Raw genomic sequence first — 18987 nt, 5'->3', positions numbered from 1 at the left:
CTCTATCTCTCTCTCTCTCTCTCTCTCTCTCTCTATGTATCTGTATTTATATAAATAAACATAGTTACACGTTGATGTCCAGTCATGCAGTGCTGGATTAAGGGTTACACTTGATTTTAAAGGTTACACTTGATTTTAAAGGTCTTTCCCAATCTAAATGATTCTCTGCTTCCATGATTAAATCTATATCTTTATATCTATATCATCTCTATCTATATCATCTATCTATATCTCTCTATATATCTGTATTTATATAAATTAGCACAGTTGCAAGCTGATATCCAGTTATGCAGTGCTGGGTTAATGGTTGCACCTGATTTTAAAGGTTACACTTGATTTTAAAGGTCTTTTCCAACCTCTGCTTCCATGATTAAATCTATATCTATATATCTATATCTTATCTATATCTCTATATGTTTATATCTATTTATATAAATGAGCAGAGTTACAAGTTGATATCCAGTTATGCAGTATTGGGTTAATGGTTACACTTGATTTTAAAGATTACACTTGATTTTAAAGTTCTTTTCCAGCCTAAATGATTCTGTGCATCCATGATTATATCTATATATCTATATCCCTCTATATATATCTGTATTTATATAAATAAGTACAGTTACAAGTTGATATCCAGTCCTGCAGTGCTGGGTTAAAGGTTACACTTGATTTTAAAGGTTACACTTGATTTTAAAGGTCTTTTCCAGCCTGAATGATTCTGTGCATCCATGATTATGTCTATATATCTATATCTATATATCTATATACCTATATCTATATCTCTCTAAATATCTGTATTTATATAAATAAGCACAGTTACAAGTTGATATCCAGTCCTGCAGTGCTGGATTAATGGTTACACTTGATTTTAAAGGTTACACTTGATTTTAAAGGTCTTTTCCAGCCTAAATGATTCTGTGCACCCATGCACTGGAGGAATCAGCAGTGGGATTTTGCAGCAGGGGAAACTGAGGCCCAAGCTGGCTGTCATGTACCTGAAGAAATGAATGTTCCTCACATTAATTCAGTATTTCAGGGAAGGGATGGATCACCCTGACTGCCTTTGTGCCAGCCCTGCTCTGGATTTCAGAGCAAACTGCTCATTTATTTCCCAAGTATTCTCCAACACATGAAAAATGAGATTGGCATTGGGCTCTTGTGGGGGTGAAAGGCATCAGTGTGAATTGGGATTAAGGTTTTGGGGTGGTTGGTTTTGCTTCTTCCTTTATTTCCATGAGGGATGACAGCAGCAGCACCGTGGCTGCAAAGGCTGAGCTTGCTTGGAGAAAATCCAGCCTGCTTTGACACTCTGTTGCCCTGAATGACAAGAATGAAATTAAAAAGAGAGGAGAAAAAAAAAAATAAAAAGGAGGGAAAAAATGGAAAGAAAAAAATTCCAGCAGCCACTGCTCCTGCTCTGGCATTGCTAATCCAACAGCTGAAGGTTTATTTGTACTGACTAAGCTGAAGCAAGCCACTTAATTCCATTTTAATTCCCTTCGGAAGGCTTCAAAAAGCCTAATAGCTGTTTTCCTGCTTGCTGGGAGCTCTGAGGCAGCCCCCAGCCTGCCCAGGCTCTGTGGATCCTGGGATGGAGGCTGGATTTGGATCAGCCCTTCCCAGGAAAGGCTGGGATTGGAGCCTGGAGCTGCTGGGATGGAGCTCTCACTCCTGGGGTTTATGAATTATTCAGGCAGCCTGGGCAGGGCTGCTCTGTGGCTCTGCCAGGGGGCTCAGGGGTGGCCTCGCTCTGTCCCCCTCCCACCCTGGAATGTGGCAGCCAAAATGCCTCTTAAAGCCTCCCCCAGCTCCTGTGGCTCCAAAAGCATCTTTGGGGTGGTTTAATAAAGTGCAAATCCAAATCAGGGTTTGCAGCATCCCTGGGAGCACCTCCAGGCCTGGGTGTGGATGGGGCAGAGCTGCTCAGGGCTGGTTTTGCCCTGGCAGAGCTGCTCAGGGCTGGTTTTGCCCTGGAAAAGATTCTCAGAGCTGGTTTTACCATGGCAGAGCTGCTCAGGGCTGGTTTTACCCTTAAAGAGCTGCTCAGGGCTGGTTTTACCCTGCAGAGCTCTCAGGGCTGGTTTTACCCCGGAAAAGATTCTCAGGGCTGATTTTACCCTGGCAGAGCTGCTCAGGGCTGGTTTTGCCCTGAAAAATCTGCTCAGGGCTGGTTTTACTCTTGAAGAGCTGCTCAAGGCTGGTTTCATCCTTGAAGAGCTGCTCAGGGCTGGTTTTTTCCTAAAGAGCTGCTCCAGGATGGTCTTTCCCTGGCAGCCCAGAGCTCAGAGTCACCAAAACCCCCATCCATGCACATCCTGCCTAAAATCCCAGGAAATTCAGCAGAACACCCCCCTGACTCTGCCCTCAGTTGGGAACAGGTGATTCCAGCCCAGCAAACCTCTCTCCATCCATCCACCATGGGTGCAAGGCAAACTTTATCTGTAAGAACCTCTTCAGCCAATAAACCATGAAAAAAATGGTTTATTTATTAAAAAAAAAATCAAACTGAACCAAAATTTTAAAAATGAGCTCAAAGAAAGTGAAATGTTTTCATCAGTGTGGGCTTTCAGGAGGATTTTGGGGTGTGGGCCCTGCTGCTCTTTTGTAGCCCTCTGAGTCTTGGAACATATTTGGAAGGAGAGAAATGGAATTGGAAATGGAATTTTTTGTATTTGAGGGATGGATGCCAGGTCTGGAAACAGGGAAGACAAAGGGAGCTCCAGACTGGCAAGATAATGGGAGTTTTACCCTCCTGTGCCATTTAATATCTGTGAACCTTCAGCTACAACAGGAAATAGTTGAGAATTTGATGCAAAGCACTTATTTTTTTTACTAGAAAAGGAAATTGCAGGGTATATTTGCTGGGAAAAAGGCGATCTTGAAGTGTTTTGCTGGGGAATTACTTCAAACTCTGTCTAAATAGTCATCCAGTGGTGATGTGAAACTGCATCTCATTGGGAGGTTGCCACTGATGTGTCATAATTCAGTGAGCACAAAATCAAATCTCTCTGCTTGGTAACATCCCCACACCTCATTTTCCACAAAAACAAGGCATTTGGTATTTATTTGTTATGTGTCAATGCTGGGAGCGAGCCCAGCCTGCTGGAGGGGGTCCCAGGTGGACGTGGCAGTGAGGGGCAGCAGAAATGCTCCTGGTGCAGACCTGGGGAGAGGGAGGAGGAAGAGGAGGGTTGGGATGGGGCTGCCCTCTGCCCTGGAGCAGCCCAGCCTGGCTGGTGCTGTGATGTGCTTCATCCTGTGGGAAAAACCAAAATAATCCCTCACCTGTGGGGCAAAGCCTGTTGGAAAGGGAAGCAAAGGATCTGCAGGCTCAGAGGATTTTAGGGTCTTAAACAGGGGTGGGTGATTTTAGGGGATGTTATTACACAGTCGGTGTGGGAAGGGTTGGTGTGGGAAGGGGTGGCTTGTGGGTGATTTTAGGGGATGTTACACAGGTGGTGTGGGAAGGGCTGGGTGATTTTAGGGGATGTTAAATGGCCAGTGCATTCCTGCAGCTGACAGGATTTTGGGGACAGTGCAGAGCTCGGGCTGGAGGCAGAGCTGACCCCACAGCTCACTCCATAGCTCACTCCATGCCACAGGGTGCTCCCCTTGCACACCAACGAGGAAAGTGTAGCACACCCTTCAAAGAAAGGCCCTGATTTCTTTCCCCTGCTGTTTCCACACCCCATTTATTGCCTCACCAGGAGCAGCTGGCTGCTCAGAGGAGGGAAGCTCCCTGCTCAGTGCCAGGGATGCGGAGTTGGAACTTCTGAACCTTCTCTGGACATGTGGGGGAGAGCTCCAAACCAATGCCTGGGGGTAGCAGGTGACACAAGGTGTCCCCAGGCACTGCAGGAAGGGACACAGAGGGATGTCCATGTGCAAGGATCCTTCCTTCCTTCCTTCCTTCCTTCCTTCCTTCCTTCCTTCCTTCCTTCCTTCCTTCCTTCCTTCCTTCCTTCCTTCCTTCCTTCCTTCCTTCCTTCCTTCCTTCCTTCCTTCCTTCCTTCCTTCCTTCCTTCCTTCCTTCCTTCCTTCCTTCCTTCCTTCCTTCCTTCCTTCCGACACTTCCTTCCTTCCGACACTTCCTTCCTTCCGACACTTCCTTCCTTCCTTCCGACACTTCCTTCCTTCCTTCCGACACTTCCTTCCGACACTTCCTTCCGACACTTCCTTCCTTCCTTCCTTCCTTCCTTCCTTCCTTCCTTCCTTCCTTCCTTCCTTCCTTCCTTCCGACACTTCCTTTCCTTTCCTTTCCTTTCCTTTCCTTTCCTTTCCTTTCCTTTCCTTTCCTTTCCTTTCCTTTCCTTTCCTTTCCTTTCCTTTCCTTTCCTTTCCTTTCCTTTCCTTTCCTTTCCTTTCCTTTCCTTTCCTTTCCTTTCCTTTTCCTTTTCCTTTCCTTTTCCTTTTTTCCTTTTCCTTTTTTCCTTCCCCATCCCCAGTCTCCACTGACACCTAGTGGCCCTGGGGTTGCTCAGAGCTGAAGCTGCCAGGAGGGCTCAGCCTTTCTCGGCTCTGGAGATGGGGACATGGAACAGGGAGGGGTGCATGGCTTTGAGCCCTGTACCTGCCTGATTCTGTCCCCTTCTCATAAGATTTGGGGGAAATGATGGCAGGAGAAGCCTCAAAATGATGGGAGGAAAATCCTCAAACTCCCTCTGTTTGCTAATCTGAGGCACTCAGCAGGAGGCTTAAATATTCCAGGGTGAAAAGGCTTTTCAAATTTGTGGTTCAGGATGAAAATGCTTGGTCCAGAGCTTTTTAAATACCACAGCAAGCCCTTGCTGGCTGCAGTTCTCCTGTGATGGATGAGTAATGGGATGGTTGACTCTCACAATTAAAAGGCAAATATCATGTGTTAGGAGAAGTTTTATAGATTTATAGTTGTGTTTTACCCCCCCCTTGTGTTGTTATCATGGGGTGGCCTGGGTTTGGGACATTTGGGAGGGTCAGCTTGTCACTATGGCAGCACCTGACCTCCAAAAAAGATTTAAGGAAGTAAAACTCCACCACTGGACAGTGAAGAAGGAGTTGATGGACAGAACTTTGGGAGGGGCAAAAAGGTTAAAAGGCAAAACCTCCATTGTGTGGATGAGCACATGATGGGGAAAATCATCTGCTCCCGTAATATTTTCTCTATTCAGTCTTCTGTTGTATTTTTGATAAGGTTTTAATAAACCATTTACATTTTTGGAAGTGAGCAGCATCTCTCCCATGCCCTTTCCCAGCTTCTCAGCAGTGTGAGCACTGAGGCAGGGACTGAAATGTGCTGCTGGAGGCACCACTCATGAGGGTGTCTCACATCCTTCCCATCTAAAGGAAAGAAAGTTTTGGCAGGATTGGTCAGCTGTGATCAGCTGGAATCGAGATAAAAGCTGTAAAATGGGAGGGGGGGTAAAAAAAAAGTAAAGAAGAGGTAGCAGGAGAGGGACCTGTGAGGAGTTGGGGATGTTGAGGGCAGAGGGGCTCCACAGAGGTGGTTTCTCTCCATGGAGGTGGGTGACACATCCCCTGGTCTTGTCACCCCCCCAAGGACAGACATCCTGTTTTCAGTCCCTGCAAACCCGGTTTGTCAAACCTGAGCTGGTGCAGCCCCCAGTGCCACCCACCCTCAGCACCCACACGGGTGGAGGGGCTGGAGCTGGCCCTTGCTGCCTCATTTTACCACCTCCTCCTCCAAAACAAAAATATACAGCTCGATTAACTCTGTTGCAACAGTGCGAACAGAATTTTATGCTTTGTGCAATCTCCACCGTCCTGAATTTCCCTCCCAGAGTGCCGGGGAGCCCAGCCCAGCCTCCCCACTGTGAGAATCACACAGGAGCACATTATTTGATAGAGATCTCCCTGTTTTTTTTCTTCTCACCGAGCATCCTTATCTCTGCCCCGGTGTTGTGAAGCGTTTCCTTCCCATTCATCTGCTGGAGGCTGGGTGATTCGCTGCCCTTGGACCATCAGAGCACAATGGGCCAGCCATCCCTTTTCTGCAGAGCCAGGAGAGGAATTTGCAGCTCAAGAGTTCCATTCCCAGCTCCACAGCTGTAGGACAATACCCTTTTCCTGACCCAGAGATGGGGTAACTGAGAGGTGTTTTAAAAACTTTTATTCCATTTTCAGTCTCGTTTGAAGGGTGAGACAATAAAAATGTTATCATTCACACCATCACAATCAGAAGCAAACTATTTCCTAATTACACTTCACTCTAAGTGTTTCTTAGCCACACCATGCTGGTTTTGCCACATCATGCTTCAAAAACATTCAGGTTTTGCCACACCATGCTGTAAATGCCTTAAAGTAAATAATCTAAAATTATTCTTTGTGGGCCCTACTACAGTGCACCTTTCATAGCTCTAATTTCTCCAAAATATCTAGTGTTTTTTGGCAAGGCCATCCTTTGAAACTTGTTTCTAGCTCCATTTCTCTCCCAGCAATGTCTGTCCTATTCCATGGCATTTCTAAGTCAGCATTTCTTATCTCCAAGTTTGCATACAGATGAATACTATGTGGGCCTTCTGTCAGGCCCTGAGAACTCTCTACAAATCCATTTCCAGCCATGCAGAACCAGCAGAGGAATTTGCAGCTCAAGAGCTCCAGGCAGGATGGGCAGAGCAAGGGGAGCCCGACAGGATTATTAATAAAGGAAAGGTGGAACTCTTGGAGAGCTGGATCCCATCCCTGCTCAGGACTCCTGATCTACAGAAGTACCTAACCGAATTTATTGGTTTTCCAAGTAAATTAACTCCTGGGCAGGTCTGTAGTCGAGTGGCTCTGTTAAATAATTCCTGCCCCAGGAGGAAATGGTTTGCCAAGAGGCAGGAGCAGCTGGCAGGCACCAATCCCCCTCCTCTCCACAGCCAGAGCTCCTGGTGTGCAAAGCTCAAAGCTAAATGCTTTTTTAATGGGATAACATAGCTGTGGTATTTATTTGAGGATCATGCTTTGCATGCAGGATGGGCTTTTTTCCTGTTTACTGCTTTTTTTTTTTTTTCTCTTGCCACTGGAAAGAAGGAAATAAAAGCCGGTAATCTCCAGCCAGCAGACACCAAGCAGATAAACTTCAGGTGCCTCCCAAGGCTCCTGGAGGAGTTTTGTGCTCCCTCCTTATCTGCAGCTCCAAGTGGCATCATCCCAGGGATTAGCACAGTTCCTGGGGGAGCAGAGAGGCTGCTGTCCCATCCCTGCTCTGGGCAGGGCTCCCAGAGTGGGCTTGTGAGGAATGGTGGATTTGTCTTTACAAACCAGCTGTGGGTCTGCTGGTAGATAAAACCAACACTGAGAGGTAAAAGAGACAATGGGAAGGATTCCACTGATTGATGAATGGAAAAAGACATTTGCTTTTACAAATAAACTTTAGGTTTGCTGATAAATGAAATTAAACATTGAAAAATGAAAGAAACAATGGGGAAGAAAACCCCTAAATTCTGTAATAATTAAAAATTAAAAGGGACGGTTATACATTAGAGGGGTATCTCTGGTATCAGGTGTTTTGGGAAGTCTGAACCTCTCAAGTACCTCAGCCAAGGGGGAAAGAGAGAAGGGAAATGTGGCCGGAAAATTGGGATAAAAAGGAGGCTGCGTCCTCCAAAAATTCAAGAGATCCCAGGGGAATGCCCCATGGCCTCTCCCTTTATTCAAATAAAGCCAAAAAGGACTCCTCTGTCTCTTTTTTGGACATAAAGCTCAGGTGTTTCTGGGTTAACTTTCCTGGCAGCTGCAATCCCAAACCAGGAGGCAGCAGTGTTTCTCCTGATGAGAACCCTTGTCCCAGCCCAGCCACCATGTGCAGACACTGCCAGGGACAACACAGAGCCTGGCCCTAAACCCATCCTGGCAGGAGCATCCCTGGAAGGGCTTGATGAGCATGAAGAAACCAATTTTCCCCATCTCCTCAGGTATTGTAGCTTTCAGTGCTAATTACTGTCTGGTTTAATTCATCCATAACTGTTGTGGTCTTCAAAGCTTAAATGTCTTGCTCTAATGTTTCCAGTTTTTTATTCCTTTTTTTCCCTTGGAACTCCTGCAAGGGAGCCTCTGGGACTCCACAGCTCTTGCTTTTTGTTTGCTTTTAATCAACTTGCTTTTCTTCCCAAAAACAAAGACAAATAACTCTGCCATGGTTTCTCCTTGGAAATTTCTCTACATTGAGGAGAAGAGAGAGGAAAAGTGTGACTTGTTACAGGCTGAGTTTCCTGATGTCTTTCCATGTTCTTATCTGGTTGGCTGCAAGAAAAACAACTCTCTTAATTTAGCTGAGAAATTGAAGGGCACATGTATAATTTGGGAGCAATCCAGCCTGTGAGACCGTGGTGAGCAAGTGTGCTTGTTTTGGTTTGAACAGCCAGGTGTCTGCTAGGGAAGGCAGGAGCCTCCTTTAAAATGGAAAATGCAAACCCCCTCCCTCTGAATTATTATAATTTTGAAATTAAGGGGCTCTCAGGCAAAGATATGGGAATAGGAATAACAGCTCTGTACTAGGAAAATTTAAAAATACAAATGCAATAGTACAGAAAAGAAACCAAACCCCTGCCAGAGTGAGAGCAGGCCCTGCCCCCTGTGTGTCAGGGGGTGGCACAGCCCCATCCCATGGGGGCTCAGCCCTCCTGCAGTGCCAGCTGTGGCTCTGCTGGAGCAGGGATCCTGCACAAGGGGGGAGTTTTCCTCTGCAGCTCCAGGGCTGCTGGAGATGGGCCTGGGCTCCCTCTGGCCATGCAGGGCAGCAGAAGCTGCTCCTCTGGCAATGCACTGGGCAAAGGCTGCTGTGCTGTGCCAGCACCTCAGATTGGATCCAGGTAGGAATGCTTGGCTTCTCCCCTGGGCGCAGCATCTCCCCATGGGATGATGGAATTGGATCAGCCCTGCAGGGACACTCAGTGGCCATGGACAGCAGAGATCTCCTGGAGGGAGGGTTGGCTGGGGGAGAGATAAAGAAAAAACTGCCCCATGGACAGCAGAGAACTGCCCCAGCTCTGACAGATGGGAACAGAACACACACACCCAGCTCCAGCTTTCAGCCTGAGACAGGGTGGGAAGAGGGATCAGCAGGCCAGGGAGCCTGGTCCTTGTGGCAAGAGTGGCACTGTCCTGGTGTGAGGAACTCTGGTCCCTGGTGCAGGGAAACCCCTCTGGAGGTGCTGGGAGGTTGGGTTGTGCTGCTCTGTTGGGCTGAGGTGGTGCTTGGAGAAAGCACCCATGGGTGCTGCTCCTCCTGGCAGCATCTCAGGTAGAGCTGAGTGTCCTGGGATTATTCCAGAGGATGGATTTGTTGGCCAACAGCACAAACCCTGTGCCAGGCCTGAGGCAGTGTTGTGGCCATGCCTCCTCTCCAGGGAGGAATAAGGAATAAGGAATAATGAATAGGGAATAAGGAATAAGGAATAAGGAATAAAGAATAAGGAATAAGGAATAAGGAATAAGGAATAAAGAATAAGGAATAAGGAATAAAGAATAATGAATAAGGAATAAAGAATAAGGAATAAGGAGTGGCTGCTGAGTGCACCTCTGACACCCCCTGATGGCTCCTGGGGTGCAGCCCCTGGCCCCTCCACTGCTCTGGGGGACAAAACCTCCTCATCCTGCAGCCCAGGTGGGCTCCAAGAGGACAAGGTCCTCATGTGGGCATGGACAAAAGGTGATGGAAGGAGATGCTGGAGGTCCAGGCAGGTTTAGAAACCACGGCACAGCCCACACACCCCACACCAGGGGGGCATTTGCAGGGCCCCTTCTCTCTCCTCCTTCCAAACTGTCCAAGTAGAACATTTTGGGTCTTTTATTCTGCTTTTCTCATCTTCGCTCCCTGCTGGAGCTGATTTATCCCTCAGGCTTGCAGAGCTCCATCCAAGAGGGACATGTTTTGCCTTTGTAGTACATGAGATTGCTATAAATTATTGGCTGCTTTGTGTCAGCCAGAGCCCAACACAGCCCATAAAACTTTCTGGCCATGATATTGCTCTTGAACCTGGCACCAGGCTGCTGATGGTGAGCTGGCACAGACCCAAAGGAAGGGGTTGGAGCTCCAGGCATGTGTTCTTTTTCCTAAAGTCACATTCTGGGGACATTCCAAACCCACCTGGGGGTGTTTCCATGTCCCCTGCTCCAGGTGACCCTGCCCTGGCAGCAGGGTTGATCTCCAGAGGGCCCTTCCAGCCCTGACTATTCTGGAATTCTGATTCTGTACCACCCCTGGCCACCCCTTCTCTGTGGACAAGTGGGCAAAGAATTCAACAGCGTGTGTTTCCAAGGCTTGCAGGTGTAGTAGTAGTAGTAGTAGTAGTAATAATAATAATAATAATAATTATTATTATTATTATTATTATTATTATTATTATTATTATTATTATTATTATTATTATTATTATTCACCAAGCATAGAACCAGTGAGGTTACAACTCAGCTGTCTCAAGGCCAGATTGCTGCCTGTTCACTTTATTAGCCATAAGTGATGTGTGCAGGAGGGCAGTGGGAAGCAAAGGGGGCCTCTTGAGAATCACAAAACCTGGACTTTTAATTTAAAATTACCCTTTCCTGTTGGAGTGTCTCTCCTGCCAGTCCATTTTTTATTCCTGCTATGCAGCAGTGATCAGCAGGTAACAAGGGAGAAAGGAAACTGATGGTCTTGCAGCTCTGTCTGGCCTGTTCCAGTGCTGTAAATTATAGATATATATGGTACAAAGGAGTGCTGGGATATTAATTTCTGTTGTTGAAAATCACAGACCCTCTACTTTAATTTACTGCTAAATAATAAATGACTTTGCGAGATACTCGGCAAAGATAAAGACACCTCGGTAAATCAAACAGCTCATAAGCACTTCGGGCTCAGTCTGTCTTGCATGTGTACTTAAGTGGTTTATATTGTTCTCAGAAAGCAGAAATAAGCAGGCGTTTAACTGATGCTATCTGCCAAAATAAAGGATGAACCCGTGAATCAAATGGCTTCCTACAAATCCTCATTTGCATTTGAAGAGCGGAATGAGGAGCGGTGCTGTAGGGATCTGGAAATGTTTAGGGACAAGGCTCAAACGAGCCAAGGGATGCTGGCCCACAGTGGGGCCCTCAGGGAGAGCAGCAGGTGGGTTTATGTTTGGGATTTGTGTGGGGTTTGTCCTCAGCTCAGCAGGAGAGGAGTGCGCGGATAAGTCTGGAAGGTGCCAGGGTTTGAAGCCGTCTCTCCTCACCCTGCACCTGCAAAAACACAATTTTGGAAAATCCACATGTTCCCATTCTTGTGGCACTGGACATGGTGCAGAGCAAGGTGAGACAATGGTGGCACTGGGGATCCTGATCTGCAGCGTGGATCTGCCATGGAGAGCCAGATCCCTGCCTGGTTCTGCCTCAGTTTCCCTCTTGGCGTTGAGAGGAATAGCAGATTTGTCTTTACAAACAACCTGTGGGTCTGCTGGTACATAAAACCAGCACTGGGAGATAAAAAAAAAAAAAAACAATGGGAAGGATTCCATTGATGGATGAATGGAAAAAGATATTTGCCATTACAATTAAACTTTGCGTTTGCTGATAAATGAAATTAGGCATTGAAAGATGAAAGAATGGGGAAGAAAACCCCCTAAATTCCATAAGAATTAAAAATGAAAAGGGAGGGTTATACATTAGAGGGGAATCTTAAGTATCAGGTGTTTCAGGTAGTCTGTACCTCTCAAGTACCTCAGCCAATGGAGAAGAGAGAAGGGGAATGCAGCCAGGAAATTGGGATAAAAAGGAGATTGTGTCCTCCAAAAATGTGAGAGACCCCAGGGGAATGCCCCATGGCCTCTCCCTTTATTCAGATAAAGCCAAAAATGACTCCTCTGTCTCCTTTTTGGACATAAAGCTCTGGTGTTTGTGGATTAATTTTCCTAACAGCATGCAGAGGAGCCCCTCCACCTCCCCAGGCTTCTATCCAGCTCTGCCTCCTGGCCCAACACTTTCCTCTCCTCCCTGGGCCCACTCTTGCCAGGCAGCAGGGACAGAGCCATCAAATTGCATCTGCAGGGAAGGCAGGAGCTCTGGGGTGGCCCTGAGGACGTTGGATGTGGGGCTCTGCAGCCCAGCCCCACGGATCCAGGAAAGCAGCAGCCACAGAGTGCCAGGCTCCAGCTATTTGCAAAGGCAAGTTAGAGTCAAAAAGATGCAATCAGAGTCTGAACTGAAAATAAGACATGGATGTGGCCGATTTTGACATTTATAGCTCGTGTTTATTATGCAAATTGGCCACACTCTGTAGGAATGCAGCAGAAGGAGATTGCAAAGGGCACCAACTCATCCTTGACGTCTGTGTTGGAAGCGTCTCCTGCGCATCCGTGGCCCCGTTGAGCAGATTTTTGGGGTGCTGGGGAGGCAGCTGGGGGTGTGGGGGCTCTGTGAGTGGTACCAATGCCTGGCTGGGGCTTTGGGACCTTTAGGGATGTGGGTTTGGTGGAACAAGAGGGTGTCAGAGCAGAGCTGAATCCCCAGGATACAACACAGAGGCATTTCCTTAGATAATTTCAGCAGATTATTTCAGCCAGAGCTCTGGCTGTGCTGCTGATAAAAACGAGAGCAGGCTCCCTGTCCTAAAGTGATTTCAGCATTTATTATAATAAAAAGAAAGGCCCAAAGCAAGGGGTACTAAAGTGATTTCAGCATTTATTATAATAAAAAGAAAGGCCCAAAGCAAGGGGGCCCGGGCCGGGCAGGAGCGTTCCCTCAAGGATGGAGCAGCGCGGGCGCTGGGGCTGCTCAGCAGCGATGGCCCCGATGCTCCAGGGGAAGGGCACAGCTTCCCTGGGTCAGATCCCCCTTTTTATCCTGTTCTTTGTCCCTCTGGATTGGTTTCTGTTTGGATCCTTCCTTTGCATGAAGGTTTAAGGCCTTGATTGGCCATTCCAGTTCTGTCCAGGCTGGCTCATTTTGCTTGGGGGTGCTGCACTTGACTGAGGTGTAATTTCTTATAACTGCCCTTTTAACCCCTTTTACAATATAACAACCAAACTAACAGTACATGCTTAACAATTATGAACCATTTTACAACAGTTTCTAACCTATTTTTAACACCTTGGCCTCCCTCTGAAGGCTACAGGATGCTCCCAAGTGCTTTGGAGTGTTTTAGAGTGTGGCTGCCTGAGCACAGACTAAAAGAGATTGTGTTCTTGAGTCACCTCTGCAGTGCCCAGCCTTCTCCCTGTGGCTGCAATTGGATATTTACCCAAAATGCAGGGACACTGAACCCCTCACTGCCAGCCCAGAGCTGTCCCCATCCCACAGGTTGTCAGAATTCCTCTGACTGCCCTAGAAGACTTGAGAGCCTGACAAGGAGCTCAGAGACCTTGGCACAGAGCCCAAGACCCCTGTGCCTTTGGTTTTGACCCATAGAAAAAATTACCAAGCTTATACAAAGATCTGCAAGCCACGAAAGTTTAAGTAGAATGATAGTGAATTTATCACAAAGTGAAAATGTAGAATTTTGAAGTTTTTAGAATAGAGGTTCAAGAAGCAAGATAGAAGAATCTCAGCATGTCTTTCTCCTTCTTCTTCTTCTTCTTAGCCTCCATCTTCTGCTGTAATGACACTTTTAGATTGGTTAAAAGTATAAACTCACTGTCTAACATAAGTGATAAGTATTAAGAAGTTATTGTAAATAATGTACACGTAGTTTTTAGTATAAAAGACAACACTGCCTCCAAGGGTGGTCAGTGTGCCTCTGTCTGTCCTGCTGAACAGACCTCAGCAAGCCAAAGAAAGAATGTTATAGGTAAGAAATAATAAACAACCTTGAAAATGAAAACAAAAGAGTCCTGGCTCCTTCTTCAGCTGCCAAGCTAAGAAAAAAGACTTGTACATATCTCAAAATCACTCTAACCAGCAGAAATCCCAAGAACAGGTGACATGGGAGGAGCAGCTGGTGCTGAGTGCCATCCTGCAGGCAGGGACAGAGCCAGGAAATGTCATCTAGAGAGCCCAGCACCCTGTGGCATGGACAGTGCCACCCTTGCAGGTGTGCTGGTTTGGGGGGACCCTCCTGCCCACTCTGGGGGGGTTCCAGCTCCCTGGAGAGGCCTGAGGATGCTGTGCAGGTGTTAATTCATGTGCCTGACAGCAGAGAGCAGCTCAGGGTGGGCACATTGTTCTGTCCCTGAGGATTTTGTCCAGCTCCATGACACAGTGCCTGCTGCTGGCGGTGGAGAGGATGAATCACACCTGGTACAGCTGGTGTGAGGAGAGCCACAGTTGCAGTAAAGGGGGAAAACTGCAGTAAAGTGGGAAAATTGTAAGAAAAAGGCCTCATAAAATCAGGCCTGCTCTGTTATATCCATGGCTGGCCTTGTCAAGCTAGCACTTTGCAAGTGCCCATGTGAAAGCAATCCTGGTGTGAACAGTTTGTTAACATAACAATCTATTTCTGGGAGAAAAACAACTAGCACATGCATAAACATTAAATCTATCCCATGAGAAGCAGGGAAGAAAATATGTAAAAAATTTAAAAATACAGAGACTTGACAGACATGTAAAATACCTTTTAGTCACCAATAAAGTAATTGGCAAGAAAGCTCCTGACCAGCTGGAGTCCCGCACAAGGTCTGTAAAACTGTATAAAAAGGAGTTATGTGAATAAAAAATGGGCTTTTCCACCATGAAGAAAATGGAGTCTCATGTGAAGTATTCTGACAGAGCACTGTGGCATTCACATTCTCTGGAAAAATCCTTTCACCCAGGATTTTTCTCCTGGGAAGCTGAGAAGCCTCAGAGAAAAAGGAAAACAATAATTATCTGATTTGCTTTTCCTGTGTTTTGCTCCTTTGGAATGTGTTTGGAGATTGTTTACCCACAGGTGATTGTTTCATTGGTTTCATGTGAGTTGTTTTGACTTACTGGCCAAGCTGTGTCAGGACTCTGGAGAGGGTCACAAGTTTTCATTATTATCTTTTTAGCATTCTGTAAGTATCCTTTCTGTATTGGAGCCTAAAACCAGCACTTAAAGAGAGATAAAAGAAACAATGGGAAGGATTTAACTGATTGATGAATGAAAAAAGATATTGGCCTTTACAAACAAAGGTTTACTGAGAAATGAAATTGGATATTGAAAGATGAAAGAAACAATGGGGAAAACCCATAAATTCCATAAGAATTAAAAATTAAAAGAGAGGGTTATACATTAGAGGGGAATCTCTGGTATCAGGCATTCCAGGAAGTCTGAATTTGTACCTCAGCCAGTGGGGAAAGAGAGAAGGGAAATGTGGGAAATTGGGATATCAAGGGAGGCTGCATCCTCCAAAAATGTGAGAGACCCCAGGGGAATGCCCCATGGCCTCTCCCTTTATTCAAATAAAGTAAAAGGACTCCTCTGTCTCCTTTTTGGACATAAACCTCTGGTGTTTGTGGATTAATTTTCCTGACACCCCCCTCAGGCACCAGGTGCTGCTCACCCTGAAACCTGTGTCCCCTCATCCCATAGAATATTCCACATGGGGGCAATGGATCCCCCACATGGAAGCCAGTGACCCCTGTAGGCACATTTCTCTTCACAGAGAAAAGCAAGACACAATTCTTCCCAAAAATATTTCTAAATTTCACATTCTCTGAACCTCAGAGAAAGAAAAAACAATTCTTATCTTAGTTGCTGTACCTGTGTTATGCCAAAGTAGAATACAATATAGAAACTGTTTACCCAAAATAACAGTGTTTTGTTTCCTTGGCCTATCAGGGCCAAGCATGTGTGTATATCAAAACTGTCAACTCACAGTCAAAAAATTCTATACAGTTATATGCAAAATTAAATACTTAACAAATTCAATTTAAATGCAACATAATATAATATAGTATAAAATAATATAGTATAATAAAATAATTAATTACCCTTCTAATATCAATGAAATCCTCCTCATCATTCTCTCCCCTCACTGGGCTGCCTGCAGATACTATAGACAGGAATATCTGTTTTCTGACACATCCTACACCACAGCAGCGACTCCAAAGGCAGCAGGATCCAACCCCAGCAGGTCCAGGCTCCCAGACCCATGTGCTGTTCAGTTTTCCTGAAAGCAGGAAAGGGCAGCTCCAATGTGCCCAGAGCTGCTCGGGTGTGATGTGGCACAAACCCCACGTCTGACAGTGAAAGCATTCTGCTGGAGCACAGCATGAGGAAAGCAAATTACTGTGGAGTAAACCAGAAAATCCATCATGGGTGGGAAGAGGAGGAGGGAACTGGTTGAAGGATCCACGTACAGGACTGTGACAGCAATCAAACAACAGCCCTTTAAATGTCAAGGGGTGTGAGTGTGGTTTAATAGCAACCAAAATGCTGCCAAGCTGGGTGATGAGGAACAAAGCAGAGGGATGGAGACATCCCCCCATTATCTGCTCCCTGGAGAAAGAGAGGGAGATAATTCAGGTTTATGCTTGATCTGCTGTGTAAATCTCGGAGAGGTAATGTTTTCTTTTATCAGAAGGGAAAGAAAGAATGTTTGTTTTCAGCAGTGTCCCTGCCATCAGCCAGGCAGCCCGAGCTGGGCTGCACAAATGAGATTCACAGAGTTTGCAGCCAGCCAGAGCTGGGCAGGATTGCACCCAGGAGGGATGGAACCCTGCAGGGTGTGAGCTGGCCAGCCCCTGGCTCCCCTGGAGGCAAAGGACTGAGTGTGAGGGGGGCACAGGGGGATCAGCAGTGTGAAAAATGTGTATTTTGTGATTGGCTTTTCACAAATATTAAAATGAATATTATATGTATTATGTTAGAAAGTTATGCTGTATTAATTTTCTTAAATAGTGTGTTAAATGTAGTTTTAGGTTATAACATAATGATAAAATAGAAACTATGCTATGTAGGATACTTTTTTTAAAAAGAGGACTCACACTGAGATAGCAGCCAAAGGACACCTAAATCTTTCAGAGAAAGAGAATTTATTGCTCTATTATCAGAAGAAATTAACTTCTTCTTGCCTCACTCAGCCCTGAAGAGCTGTCAGGATTCAGAGGAAGAAGCTGACACAGCCCAGACACAATCCTGTGTTTGAATGGAATTTATGCATCATGTATGAGATGTATGAATATGCAACAGGTTATTGCTTTTAAGGGTTAATCCTCTGTTAACTGTCCTTTTTCGGGTTTATTTTGCCTGGAAAGAGGGAGCTGGACTGTCTGTAACTCTTTGTTTTTATTGTCTTGTGTTGTCCTAATCCAAATTGTCCAAATTATTATTACTCTAATTGTATTACTATTTTTATAACCATTTTATTACAATTAAACATTTAAAATATTAAAAACAAGTGACTGGCATTTTTCACAAGCAGGATGCAGGGTTTGCAGCAACTGGTGTGAAATGCTTTTACCTTCACAAATAGAACTCGTGGAAGGGTGTGAAAGGTTTTTATTCTGCACACACCTGCCCTGGGCCAGGGAGGGAATGCGTGGCTGTCCGTGCCCACAGTGGGGTGCTGGGATTGTCCCTGCACCTCCCTGCCAGGCTGGTGGCAAACAAGGCTGGGAGGGCTCAGAGTGTGCCTGGGGAGCCAGCACAGCCTGGCTGGGCCATCAACCACTGCACGTTTGGCTCCAGTGATGCCTCAAGGCTGGCCTAGAACAGAGGCTGGGCAGAGTTAAAGAATAAAGCAGGGGTTTAGGAAAAGGCCTCAATGGATCCACCTTGGGCAGCACAAGAGCCCAGCCAGGGCTGCACCCAAGATGAACCAAAATGGTCCCAAAATGCACGGCCGGGCACGGGGTCTCTCACTGGGATCAGTTCTGCTCCATTTGCACCTTGCAGTTCATTGTCCAATTCCAGCTTTAGCCCATGCAATCCCACCCTGCTTGTTTTTCTCTCTCCAGCCCACGGTGTTTGTACTCTTGGGCTGAGATTTGGATCATTTGTCCTTGGTCCCCAGCTGGAGCAGGAATTGTTTTGTCTCCCTGTTCTGTGCACAGAGCTCAGCATCCCCTGATGTGAAGCCCAGACCCACACACTAAAGCAGCACAGAATCTGAAAAATAGAAAAGCCAAAACCTGAGGCATCACCAGGGCTCTCCCACTGTGCTCTGGGTACCTGGCACCCCTAAAGGATTTCACTGCAGTCACAGTTGGATTTGATGATCTTGGAGGTCTTTTCCAACCTCAAAGATTCTACAAATCTGTAAGGAAAAAAGGAACACTGAGCATTGTGAGTTCAGCATTAAACCAGCAATGAATGAAAAGCAGGGCTGTGTTGGGAGAGGGGAGATCCCTGGGCTGGTCAAGGGGCAGCAGGGAAGGGCTTTGTACTCTGAGAAGCACAAAAGCAGCTTTTGCAGAGTCAGCTCCTCAGATCTGTGGGTATTTGTGTTTTCATTCATCCCCCTGCATCACAATTCTTTGTGCAAAGCAGGGATCGTGCCCTCTGCTTTCACAGGGACTGGGAAGATGTTCCTGTGTATTTGTAGAACACTCCTGCTGTGTATTTACAAGGGCAGAAGGAGAATCACGAGGAAATGAAGAGTTCAGTATTCAGAGCAAGCTCTGAGCAGTGCAGGCACCCACTCCAGGGGAATCTGAGTGTGGGATTACCTGCTCAGCACGGGGCTGGGCTGGTGGCACAAACCTGTCCCTGTGTCACTCAGTCCCTGTGGGGATGTGCCAGCACCCAGAGGCCACACTAACCTTTAATGGGAAAAAAAAAAAAACAAAGAGTTTTTGTTTGCTGGTGGTGTCATGCTTGGTTTTCCCAGCTGCTCCTCCCATCCAGGTTTTGCACAGCTTGGACCTGTATGTATATTTTATAAGAGGTCTGCTAAAATGTGTTACTGCAGAAATAAAACTAAACACTGCTTCATTTTTAATGAGCCATCAGGGAGCACGTTATTGCTTGTGTGTTGGAGTGGTTTTCTGCTCCCAGGCCGTTTATACCAAACTGTCTTGGAGGGAAAATTGTGATTAAATTTCTTGAGAGATACCTGTATTAGTGCTGAAAGCCTCTCTCAGCCAGGAGTGGGGCTGTCAGAGTCACTGAAAGTGAAGCACAATTCAACATAAACAGGCAGCCTTGAGAACCAT

The sequence above is a fragment of the Molothrus ater genome, chromosome 19 (genome assembly GCF_012460135.2).
Source record: "Molothrus ater isolate BHLD 08-10-18 breed brown headed cowbird chromosome 19, BPBGC_Mater_1.1, whole genome shotgun sequence".
In the NCBI taxonomy this organism is placed as follows: Eukaryota; Metazoa; Chordata; class Aves; order Passeriformes; family Icteridae; genus Molothrus; species Molothrus ater.
The sequence above is the reverse complement of the archived record's forward strand: the minus strand, read 5'-3'. Positions refer to the sequence as shown.